Consider the following 14,093-nt stretch of genomic DNA (forward strand, 5'->3'; position numbering starts at 1 on the left):
AGGAGAATGGCGTAAACCCATGAGGCGGAGCTTGCAGTGAGCTGAGATCCGGCCACTGTACTCCAGCCCGGGCGACAGAGCGAGACTCCATCTCAAAAAAAAAAAAAGCGGAGCAAGATGGCCGAATAGGAACAGCTCCAGTCTCCAACTCCCAGCGCGAGCGACACAGAAGACCTGTGATTTCTGCATTTTCAACTGAGGTACTGGGGTCATCTCACTAGGGAGTGCCGGACAATCGGTGCTGGTCAGCTGCTGCAGCCTGACCAGCGAGAGCTGAAGCAGGGCGAGGCATCGCCTCACCTGGAAGCGCAAGGGGGAAGGGAATCCATTTTCCTAGCCAGGGGAACTGAGACACACAACACCTGGAAAATCGGGTAACTCCCACCCCAATACTGCGCTTTAAGGAAACAGGCACACCAGGAGAATATATCCCACACCTGGCCGGGAGGGTCCCAAGCCCACGGAGCCTCCCTCACTGCTAACACAGCAGTCTGCCGCCATCTATCCACAGGCAGCAGCGAGGCTGGGGGAGGGGCGCCCGCCATGCTGAGGCTTAAGTAGGTAAACAAAGCCGCTGGGAAGCTCAAATTGGGTGGAGCTCACAGCAGCTCAAGGAAGCCTGCCTGTCTCTGTAGACTCCACCTCTGAGGACAGCGGACAGCTGAAGTCCAATAGGGGAAGCAGGAGGGGGCCGGTGCAGACGCGAACAACTCTGTCTGACAGCTTTGGGGAGAGCCATGGATCTCCCAACGCGGAGGTTGAGATCTGAGAACGGACAGACTGCCTGCTCAGGTGGGTCCCTGACCCTGAGTAGCCTAGTGGGAGACATCCCTGACTAGGGACAGTCTGACACCCCACACCTCACAGGGTGGAGTCACCCCTGAGAGGAAACTTCCAGGGGAAGAATCAGACAGGTACACTCGCTGTTCAGCAATATTCTATCTTCGGCAACCTCTGCTGCTGATACCCAGGCAAACAGGGTCTGGAGTGGACCTCAAGCAATCTCCAACAGACCAACAGACAGTCCTTCTGACTGTCAGACGGAAAACTATCAAACAGGAAGGACACCTATACCAAAACCCCTCAGTACGTCACCATCATCAAAGACCAGAGACAGATAAAACCACAAAGATGGGGAAGAAGCAGGGCAGAAAAGCTGGAAATTCAAAAAATAAGAGCGCATCTCCCCCTGCAAAGGAGCGCAGCCCATCGCCAGCAACGGATCAAAGCTGGTCAGAGAATGACTTTGACGAGATGAGAGAAGAAGGCTTCAGTCCATCAAACTTCTCAGAGCTACAGGAGGAATTACGTAGCCAGCGCAAAGAAACTAAAAATCTTGAAAAAAGAGTGGAAGAATTGACAGCTAGACTAATTAATGCAGAGAAGATCATAAACGAAATGACAGAGATGAAAACCATGACACGAGAAATACGTGACAAATGCACAAGCTTCAGTAACCGACTCGATCAACTGGAAGAAAGAGTATCAGCGATTGAGGATCAAATGAATGAAATGAGTGAGAGAGAAACCAAAAGAAAAAAGAAGAAAAAGAAATGAACAAAGCCTGCAAGAAGTATGGGATTATGTAAAAAGACCAAATCTACTTCTGATTGGGGTGCCTGAAAGTGGGGGGAAAATGGAACCAAGTTGGAAAACACTCTTCAGGTATCATCCAGGAGAACTTCCCCAACCTAGTAGGGCAGGCCAACATTCAAATTCAGGAAATACAGAGAACGCCACAAAGATACTCCTCCAGAAGAGCAACTCCAAGACACATAATTGCCAGATTCACCAAAGTTGAAATGAAGGAAAAAATCTTAAGGGCAGCCAGAGAGAAAGGTCGGGGTACCCACAAGGGAAGCCCATCAGAATAACAGCAGATCTCTCGGCAGAAACTCTACAAGCCAGAAGAGAGTGGGGGCCAATATTCAACGTTCTTAAAGAAAGAATTTTCAACCCAGAATTCATATCCAGCCAAACTAAGTTTCATCAGTGAAGGAGAAATAAAATCCTTTACAGATAAGCAAATGCTTAGAGATTTTGTCACCACCAGGCCTGCCTTACAAGAGACCCTGAAGAAGCCCTAAACATGGAAAGGAACAACCGGTACCAGCCATTGCAAAAACATGCCAAAATGTAAAGACCATCGAGGCTAGGAAGAAACTGCATCAACTAACGAGCAAAATAACCAGTTAATATCATAATGACACGATCAAGTTCACACATAACAATATTAACCTTAAATGTAAATGGACTAAATGCTCCAATTAAAAGACACAGGCTGGCAAACTGGATAAAGAGTCAAGACCCATCAGTCTGCTGTATTCAGGAGACCCATCTCACATGCAGAGACATACATAGGCTCAAAATAAAGGGATGGAGGAAGATCTACAAGCAAATGGAGAACAAAAAAAAGCAGGGGTTGCAATCCTAGTCTCTGATAAAACAGACTTTAAACCATCAAAGATCAAAAGAGACAAAGAAGGCCATTACATAATGGTAAAGGGATCAATTCAACAGGAAGAGCTAACTCTCCTAATATATATGCACCCAATACAGGAGCACCCAGATCATAAAGCAAGTCCTTAGAGACTTACAAAGAGACTTAGACTCCCATACAATAATAATGGGAGACTTCAACACTCCACTGTCAACATTAGACAGATCAATGAGACAGAAAGTTAACAAGGATATCCAGGAATTGAACTCATCTCTGCACCAAGCGGACCTAATAGACATCTATAGAACTCTCCACCCAAATCAACAGAATATACATTCTTCTCAGCACCACATTGCACTTATTCAAAAATTGACCACATACTTGGAAGTAAAGCACTCCTCAGCAAATGTCAAAGAACAGAAATTATAACAAACTGTCTCTCAGACCACAGTGCAATCAAACTAGAACTCAGGACTAAGAAACTCAATCAAAACCGCTCAACTACATGGAAACTGAACACCTGCTCCTGAATGACTACTGGGTACATAACGAAATGAAAGCAGAAATAAAGATGCTCTTTGAAACCAATGAGAACAAAGATACAACATACCAGAATCTCTGGGACACATTTAAAGCAGTGTGTAGAGGGAAATTTATAGCACTAATGCCCACAAGAGAAAGCAGGAAAGATCTAAAATTGATACTCTAACATCACAATTAAAAGAACTAGAGAGGCAAGAGCAAACACATTCAAAAGCAAGCAGAAGGCAAGAAATAACTAAGATCAGAGCAGAACTGAAGGAGATAGAGACACAAAAAACCCTCCAAAAAAAATCAATGAATCCAGGAGTTGGTTTTTTGAAAAGATCAACAAAATTGACAGACCGCTAGCAAGACTAATAAAGAAGAAAAGAGAGAGGAATCAAATAGACGCAATAAAAAATGATAAAGGGGATATCACCACTGACCCCACAGAAATACAAACAACCATCAGAGAATACTATAAATGCCTCTACGCAAATCAACTAGAAAATCTAGAAGAAATGGATAATTTCCTGGACACTTACACTCCCAAGACTAAACAGGAAGAAGTTGAATCCCTGAATAGACCAATAGCAGGCTCTGAAATCGAGGCAACAATTAATAGCCTACCCACCAAAAAAAGTCCAGGACCAGATGGATTCACAGCTGAATTCTACCAGAGGTACAAGGAGGAGCTGGTACCATTCCTTCTGAAACTATTCCAATCAATAGGAAAAGAGGGAATCCCCTAACTCATTTGATGAGGCCAACATCATCCTGATACCAAAGCCTGGCAGAGACACAACAATAAAAGAGAATTTTAGACCAATATCCCTGATGAACATGCTGCAAAATTCTCAATAAAATACTGGCAAACCAGATTCAGCAGCACATCAAAAAGCTTATCCACCATGATCAAGTGGGCTTCATCCCTGGGATGCAAGGCTGGTTCAACATTCGCAGATCAATAAACGTAATCCAGCATATAAACAGAACCAAAGACAAGAACCACATGATTATCTCAATAGACGCAGAAAAGGCTTTTGACAAAATTCAACAGCCCTTCATGCTAAAAACGCTCAATAAATTCGGTATTGATGGAACGTACCTCAAAATAATAAGAGCTATTTATGACAAACCCACAGCTAATATCATACTGAATGGGCAAAAACTGGAAAAATTCCCTTTGAAAACTGGCACAAGACAGGGATGCCCTCTCTCACCACTCCTATTCAACATAGTGTTGGAAGTTCTGGCTAGGGCAATCAGGCAAGAGAAAGAAATCAAGGGTATCCAGTTAGGAAAAGAAGAAGTCAAATTGTCCCTGTTTGCAGATGACATGATGGTATATTTAGAAAACCCCATCGTCTCAGCCCAAAATCTCCTTAAGCTGATAAGCAACTTCAGCAAAGTCTCAGGATACAAAATTGATGTGCAAAAATCACAAGCATTCTTATACACCGTAACAGACAAGCAGAGAGCCAAATCAGGAATGAACTTCCATTCACAATTGCTTCAAAGAGAATAAAATACCTAGGAATCCAGCTTACAAGGGATGTAAAGGACCTCTTCAAGGAGAACTACAAACCACTGCTCAGTGAAATCAAAGAGGACACAAACAAATGGAAGAACATACCATGCTCATGGATAGCAAGAATCAATATCGTGAAAATGGCCATACTGCCCAAGGTTATTTATAGATTCAATGCCATCCCCATCAAGCTACCAATGACTTTCTTCACAGAATTGGAAAAAAACTGCTTTAAAGTTCATATGGAACCAAAAAAGAGCCCGCATTGCCAAGACAATCCTAGTCAAAAGGACAAAGCTGGAGGCGTCACGCTACCTGACTTCAAACTATACTACAAGGCTATAGTAACCAAAACAGCATGGTACTGGTACCAAAACAGAGATATAGACCAATGGAAGAGAACAGAGTCCTCAGAAATAATACCACACATCTACAGCCATCTGATCTTTGACAAACCTGAGAGAAACAAGAAAGGGGAAAGGATTCCGTATTTAATAAATGGTGCTGGGAAAATTGGCTAGCCATAAGTAGAAAGCTGAAACTGGAGCCTTTCCTTACCCCTTATACGAAGATTACTTCAAGATGGATTAGAGACTTAAATGTTAGACCTAATACCATAAAAACCCTAGAAGAAAATCTAGGTAGTACCATTCAGGACATAGGCATGGGCAAGGACTTCATGTCTAAAACACCAAAAGCAACGGCAGCAAAAGCCAAAATGGACAAATGGGATCTCATTAAACTAAGAGCTTTTGCACAGCAAAATAAACTACCATCAGAGTGAACAGGCAACCTACAGAATGGGAGAAAATTTTTGCAACCTACTCATCTGACAAAGGGCTAATATCAGAATCTACAAAGAACTCAAACAAATATACAAGAAAAAAAACAAACAACCCCATCAAAAAGTGGGAAGGATATGAACAGACATTTCAAAAGAAGACATTCATACAGCCAACAGACACATGAAAAAATGCTCATCATCACTCGCCATCAGAGAAATGCAAATCAAAACCACAATGAGATACCATCTCACACAGTTAGAATGGCAATCATTAAGAAGTCAGGAAACAACAGGTGTTGGAGAGGATGTGGAGAAATAGGAACACTTTTACACTGTTGGTGGGATTGTAAACTAGTTCAACCATTATGGAAAACAGTATGGCAATTCCTCAAGGATCTAGAACTAGATGTACCATATGACCCAGCCATCCCACTGGGTATATACCCAAAGGATTATAATTATTCTACTACAAAGACACATGCACACGTATGTTTATTGCGGCACTATTCACAATAGCAAAGACTTGGAATCAACCCAAATGTCCATCTGTGACAGACGGATTAAGAAAATGTGGCACATATACACCATGGAATACTATGCAGCCATCAAAAAGGATGAGTTTGCGTCCTTTGTAGGGACACGGATGCAGCTGGAAACATCATTCTTAGCAAACTATCACAAGAACAGAAAACCAAACACCACATGTTCTCACTCATAGGTGGGAACTGAACAATGAGATCACTTGGACTCGGGAAGGGGAACATCACACTGGGGCCTATCATGGGGAGGGGGGAGGAGGGAGGGATTGCACTGGGGAGTTATACATGATATAAAGATGAATTGATGGGTGCTGACGAGTTGATGGGTGCAGCACACCAACATGGCATAAGTATACATATGTAACAAACCTACACGTTATGCACATGTACCCTAGAACTAAAGTATAATAAAAAAAATAATAAATAAATAGAAAAAAAAATTTTTTAAACTGTATATTGAATCCTTAAGATGCTAAATTTACTTATATAACAAAAATTTCTTATGCTAATGTTTTTCAAAAATCATAGCTTTTATGACTTTATTAAATATATCTAAAATAATAACTGTATGGTTTTTGTAGTCTAATAAAATTTGCACCGAATTCCAAAAAAAACAAAAAAATAAAATCACAATAGAAGAACAGCTAAAATTTTTAAAAGTGTTAATAGTGAATGCTGCAGAGAAACTGGATCACGTACATTGCTGGTGGGAATGTAAAATGGTACAGCCACTCTGAAAGTATGGCACAATCTTTTTGTAGTTCATAAGCTTATGATGACATAAGCGTGATGACACTGGGTTTTCACGCTCATGTGTGAGATGTGCCTCCCTCAAGCCTTATTACAATGCCAGTACATTTTTTTTCCACATCTGATGTGGAAAAAAAAAATGAAATAGTGCGGTTTCTTGTAAAACTAAACATATGCCATTCTATTCTTGGGCATTTATCCCAGAGAAATGAAAAATTAAACTCATCCAAAACCCTGTCTATGATTGCTCACTGCAGCTTTACTCATAATGGCAAAATAGTGAAAATCTGAATGTCCTTCAATGATAAATGTTTGAACAAACTCTGGTACAACCACACAATGGGACACTCAACATTTAAAAATGAACTACTGATACAACAATTTAGATGGACTTCAAGGAATTATGCTTTGTGAAAAAAGTCAATCTCAAATTGTTACATACATATTAACTATTCCATTTATAAACATGCTCAAATGTCAAAACTATAGAGATGGAGAACAGATAAGTGGAACAGGAACAGTTGTGGGTGTGGTGGTGGGCGTGTGTGTGTGGGGGGGTGCAGATACAAAGAACAGGGAGTTCCTTTATGGTAACAGTTCTAAGTCTTGATTGTGGTGGTGGTTACAGGACATATATACGGCATGAAATTGCACACACATATGCACAAATCGATTTTTTAAATGGCGAAAACTAAGTTTTGTAATTTATTTAACAGTAATGTACCAATATAAATTTCCTGGTTTTGATATTGAAGTACAGCTATATAAGATATTGCCATTGAAGGAAGCTGAGTGAGAAGCCCACAGGACTCTGTACTATTTCTTGCAACTTCTGAATCTATAATTACCTCAAATAAAAAGGATCAGAATATATTCATGAGCAAAAAAGAGCAAATTACAGAATAAAACAAAAACTTGAAAAACCTACATGTATTTTTCTTTTTGACTGCTCCTGCCGAGCAGGGCTACCCTATAGGCAGTGTGCTGAGAGTGGCGTAATAAGTAAACACGTTTTGTGTAAGTAGAGAAAAGTACCTAAGACTATATATCAAGCTGTTATCTCTGGGGAAATGAAAATATGGGAGACAGGAGTGGGAGGGCAGGCAGAAGCTTTAACTTTTAATTTTATATATTTCTAGATTATTTGATCTTTTTATAAGAGGTTTTGTTTTTTTGTTTTTTAAAAGGTCTACCTGACAGGAATGTAGATGTTAGGTTAGAAGGAGATAAATATAAAGGCTGGGACATTCACCAGGTGACTAGGCAAAATATAATGCAAACTTTAGTGACATACTGGATGTTGGAACTTATTCAAAGTAAAGAATCAAAAACAAGAGGTTCCTAGATGTAGCTACTGGGTAATGTTAATGCCCCATTAAACCCAGATTGGAAATTGTAAATGAGTGATTCAAGTAAAGAAGGAGAGAGGGAGAAAGTTGGAATAAAGAAGGATAGGAGGAAACAATAATACACTCAGCTTGAGGTATGTTTTAAGTTCCACTGAAACATCCCAAGAGGAAATGTTTGGCAAGTGGCTTTGTCTACAATAGAGTCATCAGGAAAGAGGCGATAACTGAAGTTACAGGAGTGGGCAGAACATTCAGCAAAGGAGATTAAAAAGGAATAGTTTAAGAGGTGGGAGGAAAATAAGGGCTGACTTTTTTATTTTTGGAGTCTCGCTCTGTCACCCAGGCTGGAGTGCAGTGTCATGATCTTGGCTCACTGCAACCTCTGCCTCCCAGGTTCAAGTGATTCTCCTGACTCAGCCTCCCGAGAATGCTGAGTGCATTCTTATGCTGTGTGCCACCACGCTGGCTAATTTTTTTGTATTTTTAGTGAAGACGGGTTTCACCATGTTGGCCAGGCTGGTCTCAAACCCCTGACCTCACGTGATCCACCTGCCTCGGCCTCCCCTCGCCAGAGCTAAAAATTGTCATGGAAGCCAATCACAATACAGTTGTGAGGAAAGAATGGTCAATTATGTCAAATACTAGGGTGAGGTCAAGATAAGCACAGAAAAGTGCCCACTATATCTGACAATTATGTGGTCCTGTTTACTTGGTAGACTGGACAGGGTGGAAGCCAGCTTAAAGCTAAGTGAGGCATTACTGGCAGACAAAGAAAATAGTGAGAGATGTTACATATTCATAAAAGAAGTCTGGCTGTCATAAAAAAGAATGAAAGTCTGATACATGCTACAACATGGATGAACCTTGAAAATACGGTAAGTAAAACAAACCAGACACAAAAGGAAGAACATTGTATATAATGTATGATTTACTTATATGACATACCTAGAATAGGCAATTGCATAGAGAGAGAAACTAGAATAGAGATTACCAGGAGCTAGGAAGAAGGGGAGTTACCATGTAAGAGGTACAGAGTTTCTGTTTGGAATAATAAAAAGTTCTGTAAATACATAGTGTAATGGTTGCACTACATATGACTGAACTTAATGCCACTGATTTGTACACTTAAAAATGTTAAATGACGGCTGGGCACGGTGCTCATGCCTGTAATCCCCGCACTTTGGGAGGCTGAGGCAGGTGGATCACCTGAGGTCACGAATGGGAGATCAACCTCGCTCAACATGGTGAACCCTGTCTCTACTAAAAATACAAAATTACCCGGGCGTGGTGGTGCACACCTGTAATCCCAGCTACTCTGGAGGCTGAGGCAGGAGGAACGCTTGAACCCAGGAAGCAGAGGTTGCAGTGAGCCAAGATCGTGCCACTGCACTCCAGCCTAGGAAACAGAATGAGACTCAGTCTCAAAAAATAAAAATAGTTAAAATGACAAAATTTTATATTATGTATATTTTACCATAATAAAAAAGTCTGTATGGAAAGAGAAAGAGACAAGATGGCAGCAAGAGACTCAAGCAGGATTTGGGGAAGTTTTTCTTCTCTTCAATGACGTGAAGGACTTAACCTTCATATGGAAATATTTCTTTTTTTTTTTTTTGGAGACAGAGTCTCACTCTGTCGCCCAGGCTGGAGTGCAGTGGCATGATCTCAGCTCCAGGCCCAGCTAATTTTTGTATTTTTAGTAGAGATGGGGTTTCACCATGTTGGCCAGGCTGGTCTTTAACTCCTGGCCTCAAGTGATCCGCCTGCCTCGGCCTCCCAAAGTGCTGGGATTACTGTTGTGAGCCACCAAGCCTGTCAGAGATAATTATATCTTGGGTCCCAATCACTGATGGAAAAAAAAGACCCTTATTATTTATTAGTGGCCAAACTTACAGAGTAGTACCCTCATAGCACAGACTTAGAAACTAGTATTATGGAAACGCTTTAAGTATTATATTTAACCTATGAACAATACTGAATCAATTATTCATATTCTTCAAACTGAAACCTTTAGACTTAATAACCAGTTAGGAAAAAAAGAGCACAAGCACAATGGCAGCAAAGCTTTTAAATTTTATATCGAATATTGACAATGAAAAATAAACAAAATTAAAACTTTTAAATTACCTAGGAATAAACTCAACAATGAGAAATTCAAAAGCACAAAAACTATAAATGTATAGGAATAAATTAAAAGATGCCTAGAAACTATATAAGAAAACTAAAGCCATTATTGGGGGACATAAAGAAAATGTGAGTAAATGAAGAAATACAAGCTCCCAGGTGGAAAAATGGAGAATTATAAGATACACAGTTCTCCAAATTAATCCATAAATTAAATAAGGTCTCAATCATGTTTATTAATTCGACAACAACACAGAATCTAACAAAACGACCTTAGAGTTTACTTAGGATAATCAAGCAAGCACAGTCAAGGAATTTAAAATTATAAAGCCTTTGTGATAAAACAATTATATTATCTGGTGATAATAGCACCAGACTAGACAAACAGATCAATGAAGCAGAATAGAAAGCTCTCAAATAGGTTCGAGAATATATAAGAGCCGGGCGAGGTGGCTCACACCTGTAATCGCAGCACTTTGGGAGGCCGAGGCAGGCGGATCATGAGGTCGGGAGATTGAGACCATCCTGGCTAACACAGTGAAACCCTGTCTCTACTAAAAACACAAAAAAATTAGCCGGGCATGGTGGCGGGCGCCTGTAGTCCCAGCTACTCTGGAGGCTGAGGTGGGAGAATGGCGTGAACCCAGGAGGCGGAGCTTGCAGTGAGCCAAGATCGTGCCACTGCACTCCAGCCTGGGGGACAAAGCGAGACTCCATCTCAAAAAAAAAAAAAGAATATGTAAGAATTTAGTATAGTATAAAGGTAGCATTTGGCCAGGTGCATTGGCTTATGCCTGTAATCCCAGCACTTTAGGAGGCTGAGGCAGGTAGACCATTTGAGCCCAGGAGTCTGAGATCAGCCTGGGCAACATGGTGAAACCGCATCTCTACAAAAAATACAAAAAGTAGGCCAGGCCCGGTGGCTCATGCCTGTAATCCCAGCACTTTGGGAGGCCGAGGTGGGTGGATCACGAGGTCAGGAGATCGAGACCATCCTGGCTAACACGGTGAAACCCCGTCTCTACTAAAAATATAAAAAATTAGTCAGGCATGGTGGCGGGCGCCTGTAGTCCCAGCTACTCAGGAGGCTGAGGCAGGAGAATGGCGTGAACCTGGGAGGCAGAGCTTGTAGTGAGCGGAGATCAGGCCACTGCACTCCAGCCTGGGCGACAGAGCGAGACTCCGTCTCAAAAAAAAAAAAAAAAAACCCAAATAAAAATAAACCAAAACAAAAATAGCCAGGCTTGGTGATGTATGCCTGTAGTTCCAGCTACTTGGGAGGCTATGGTGGTAGGATAGCTTGAGCCAGGAGGTGGAGGCTGTAATGACCCATGATCACACTACTGCACTCCAGTCTGGGCAACAGAGCAAGACCTTGTTTAAAAAAAAAAAAAATGCAGGTAGCATTTCAATTAGTAGAAAAGGTTAGACTGTTCCATAAAAGGACTTGGACACTTGGCTAGTCATTTGGGAAAGAAAGTAAGTTAAATATTTACCTTCTACTTAAGATTTTATTCTAAAAAAGTAGACAAACATTTAAATATTAAAATACTGTACATATTAGAAGAAAATATGGTTTGCTATCTTGGGGGTAGGGAAGATCTTTTGAAGAGTTATAATACCAAAGACAGGAATCATATAGGAAAGACTGATAAATACAAATGTATGCATATGAAGTTTCTGTATGTCAGAAATCCCATAAAACTAAACATTAAAAGACTTTCTGGGCATGACAGAATAAATGCTATTGGATTAGTCCTCCTACTATAACCAGATAACTAGAAAAAAACAAATAAACCAACTGCTTTCAGACACTGAGCAACTAGTAGTGTAAGATTCTGTGATCCCTGTGAGAAGGGAAGGGAAATGAAGTGAGCCCTACAATTGTCCCTGGCTTTCTGCTGAGACAAGCCAATTATCGCAGTCTTCCTGAGCTGTGGAGACATATTAGAGTCTGAGGAGGTTAAGACAGCTGGAAATTGCAAGGCACAATTGGAGAAGACGGTGCTCCACAGAAAAATAACAAGATCTGCAAGGACTCCCTTTAGTCTTTGGCTGAATAACTACTAAGCTACACAGGCATAGGATGAGACTCCAGAATGTCAGGTAAAGGTCCTGAACAACTATCAGAGCCCACAAAAGGTTGGGAGATACTCAAAAGTTGGGGACAGGGGGAGATTTATCAGTTTTTCTTTGTAAATTTATATCTAGATTGTGGGGTCCAACTGAGCATTCTAAAACTTTGGGCTCTCAGGTTTCATGACACAAGTTCTACCTATGTCCATCCTAAAGATGGTTTCTTACTGGAGTTGATTTTGGTCTTAAGAGCACTAGAGGAGAAACTTGCTATGAAATCTTTGGGAAAGGGGAATCTCATCATGACTAGCTCAGCATCACCTATTGGTTCAGACTACGCAGCTCATTTCAAATGAGATCAGGCACATTTAGGGTGGTACAGCCACAGACTATGCAGCTCATTTCAAATTTAACTAAACATTAAGTAGTAAGGCCTCTGCCAATTTTGTTAAGTCCGGCAAAAAGTTTCGGTTGTATTTTTGAGAAGGGACTTATCTGTATGACTCTTTCCTTTAACTGTTGTGGTCCTTTGGGGACTGCTGCAAATAACTCCAACCACTTAAAGTTGTGGGCTTCCCTGTATTAATGTTCTTTTCAAATGCTATTTAAACATGAACAGAGGTTCTGAAATTGATCTAGCACTTACGTGGCAGCTGGAAGGTACAAGGGTTTAACTCTACAATTAGCGTACAGTCCACTGTCATCACTTAAGGACGAGACCAATTCCTCTGATACATGCTGCCTATGTCCAGATGTGTTTTACATGGAGTGTTACTTATCTTCTGGTTTTTGCCTAATGACCCTAATCTTAGTGCTAAGTATTCTGGCTATATACAATATAGTTCACGGGCTAAATATGTGACAAATAAAGTCCAAGGAAGTCAGTGTAAAATGTTATAGAAATATGCTCATATGCAGTATATATGAGTGAAGGATCTGAATATAAAGAGTCAAAATAATGTTAGAGATACCATTCTAATTTAGATTAACTTTAATACTAATGAAATTTTACAAAATAAAAATTTTAAAGTAGAGAATAAAGTCCACATGGACTTTGTTACTATTTATATTTTTTGTTTTTTGAGACAGGGTCTCACTCTGTCAACCAAGCTGGAGTGCAGTGGCACAATCATGGCTCACTGCAGCCTTGAACTCCTGGGCTCAGCAACAGGCACACACCACCATGCCCAGGTAATTTTTAAAATTTTTTAAGAGACAGGGTCTCTTGCCAGGGCTGATCTTGAACTTCTGGCCTCAAGAGATTCTCCTGCCTTGGCCTCCCAAAGCATTAGGATTACAGGAGTGAGCCGCTGCATCCAGCCTGGACTTTGTTACTATTAATTAAAAACAGAGACAGGATCATATTTGGCTGAACCAACAAAGTTTTAAACAGAAATATTATTTCGTGTGTATCACCTGATAGTAGGAAATATTTCATGTGCCTTAAATCCTCAATGTCTTTATGGTGTCTTTCTAGATGTCATCATTTCATATCACATGGCACCACTAACCCTTATAGCCCTGTTCAGAAGTTTCCTATTCTCTCATCCACTGGTTAAGAAGGGGGGGAAGTCAGCCTTCTAGGCTGTCCACTGCTACTACCTAGACATTATTTACTTCTTCTTGGGGATAAAAAAAAAAATCTCTCCTACTCTAAGGCCTGTTTTTCACTATGCCAGAGGTTGAAGACTTGGAGCCAAATTTGGCCTGCAGATAGATGTTTTTATTTGTCCAACAGTAAAAAAACATTTAAACTATTTGCAAATATATAAAAATTTGAGAAATGTCACATAAAAATTCAGATTTTCAACTTCTCTTGAAAAATTAAGACATCTAGCAACACAGGATACTCATTTCCTTAGGACAACAATCAGATGAAGGACATGCTGCTTTAGATGGAATATGCACTCTTCTAGTTTAGCACAATCCCACCCGGCCCACCTTAGTCATTTACATTATTTGTCTGGCCCCTGCAGGA

General features: G+C 40.7%; 1 protein-coding gene and 1 pseudogene across 1 annotated transcript in view; one reads left to right on the forward strand and one right to left on the reverse strand.

Annotated features, from left to right (window-relative positions):
• Positions 1 to 14,093, reverse strand: part of TAF1 (TATA-box binding protein associated factor 1) — a 117,127-nt gene that overhangs the window by 28,086 nt on the left and 74,948 nt on the right.
• Positions 6,566 to 6,693, forward strand: LOC117078689 (annotated as a pseudogene).

The sequence above is a fragment of the Trachypithecus francoisi genome, unplaced genomic scaffold (genome assembly GCF_009764315.1).
Source record: "Trachypithecus francoisi isolate TF-2019V2 unplaced genomic scaffold, Tfra_2.0 Lachesis_group6, whole genome shotgun sequence".
Classification (NCBI taxonomy): domain Eukaryota; kingdom Metazoa; phylum Chordata; class Mammalia; order Primates; family Cercopithecidae; genus Trachypithecus; species Trachypithecus francoisi.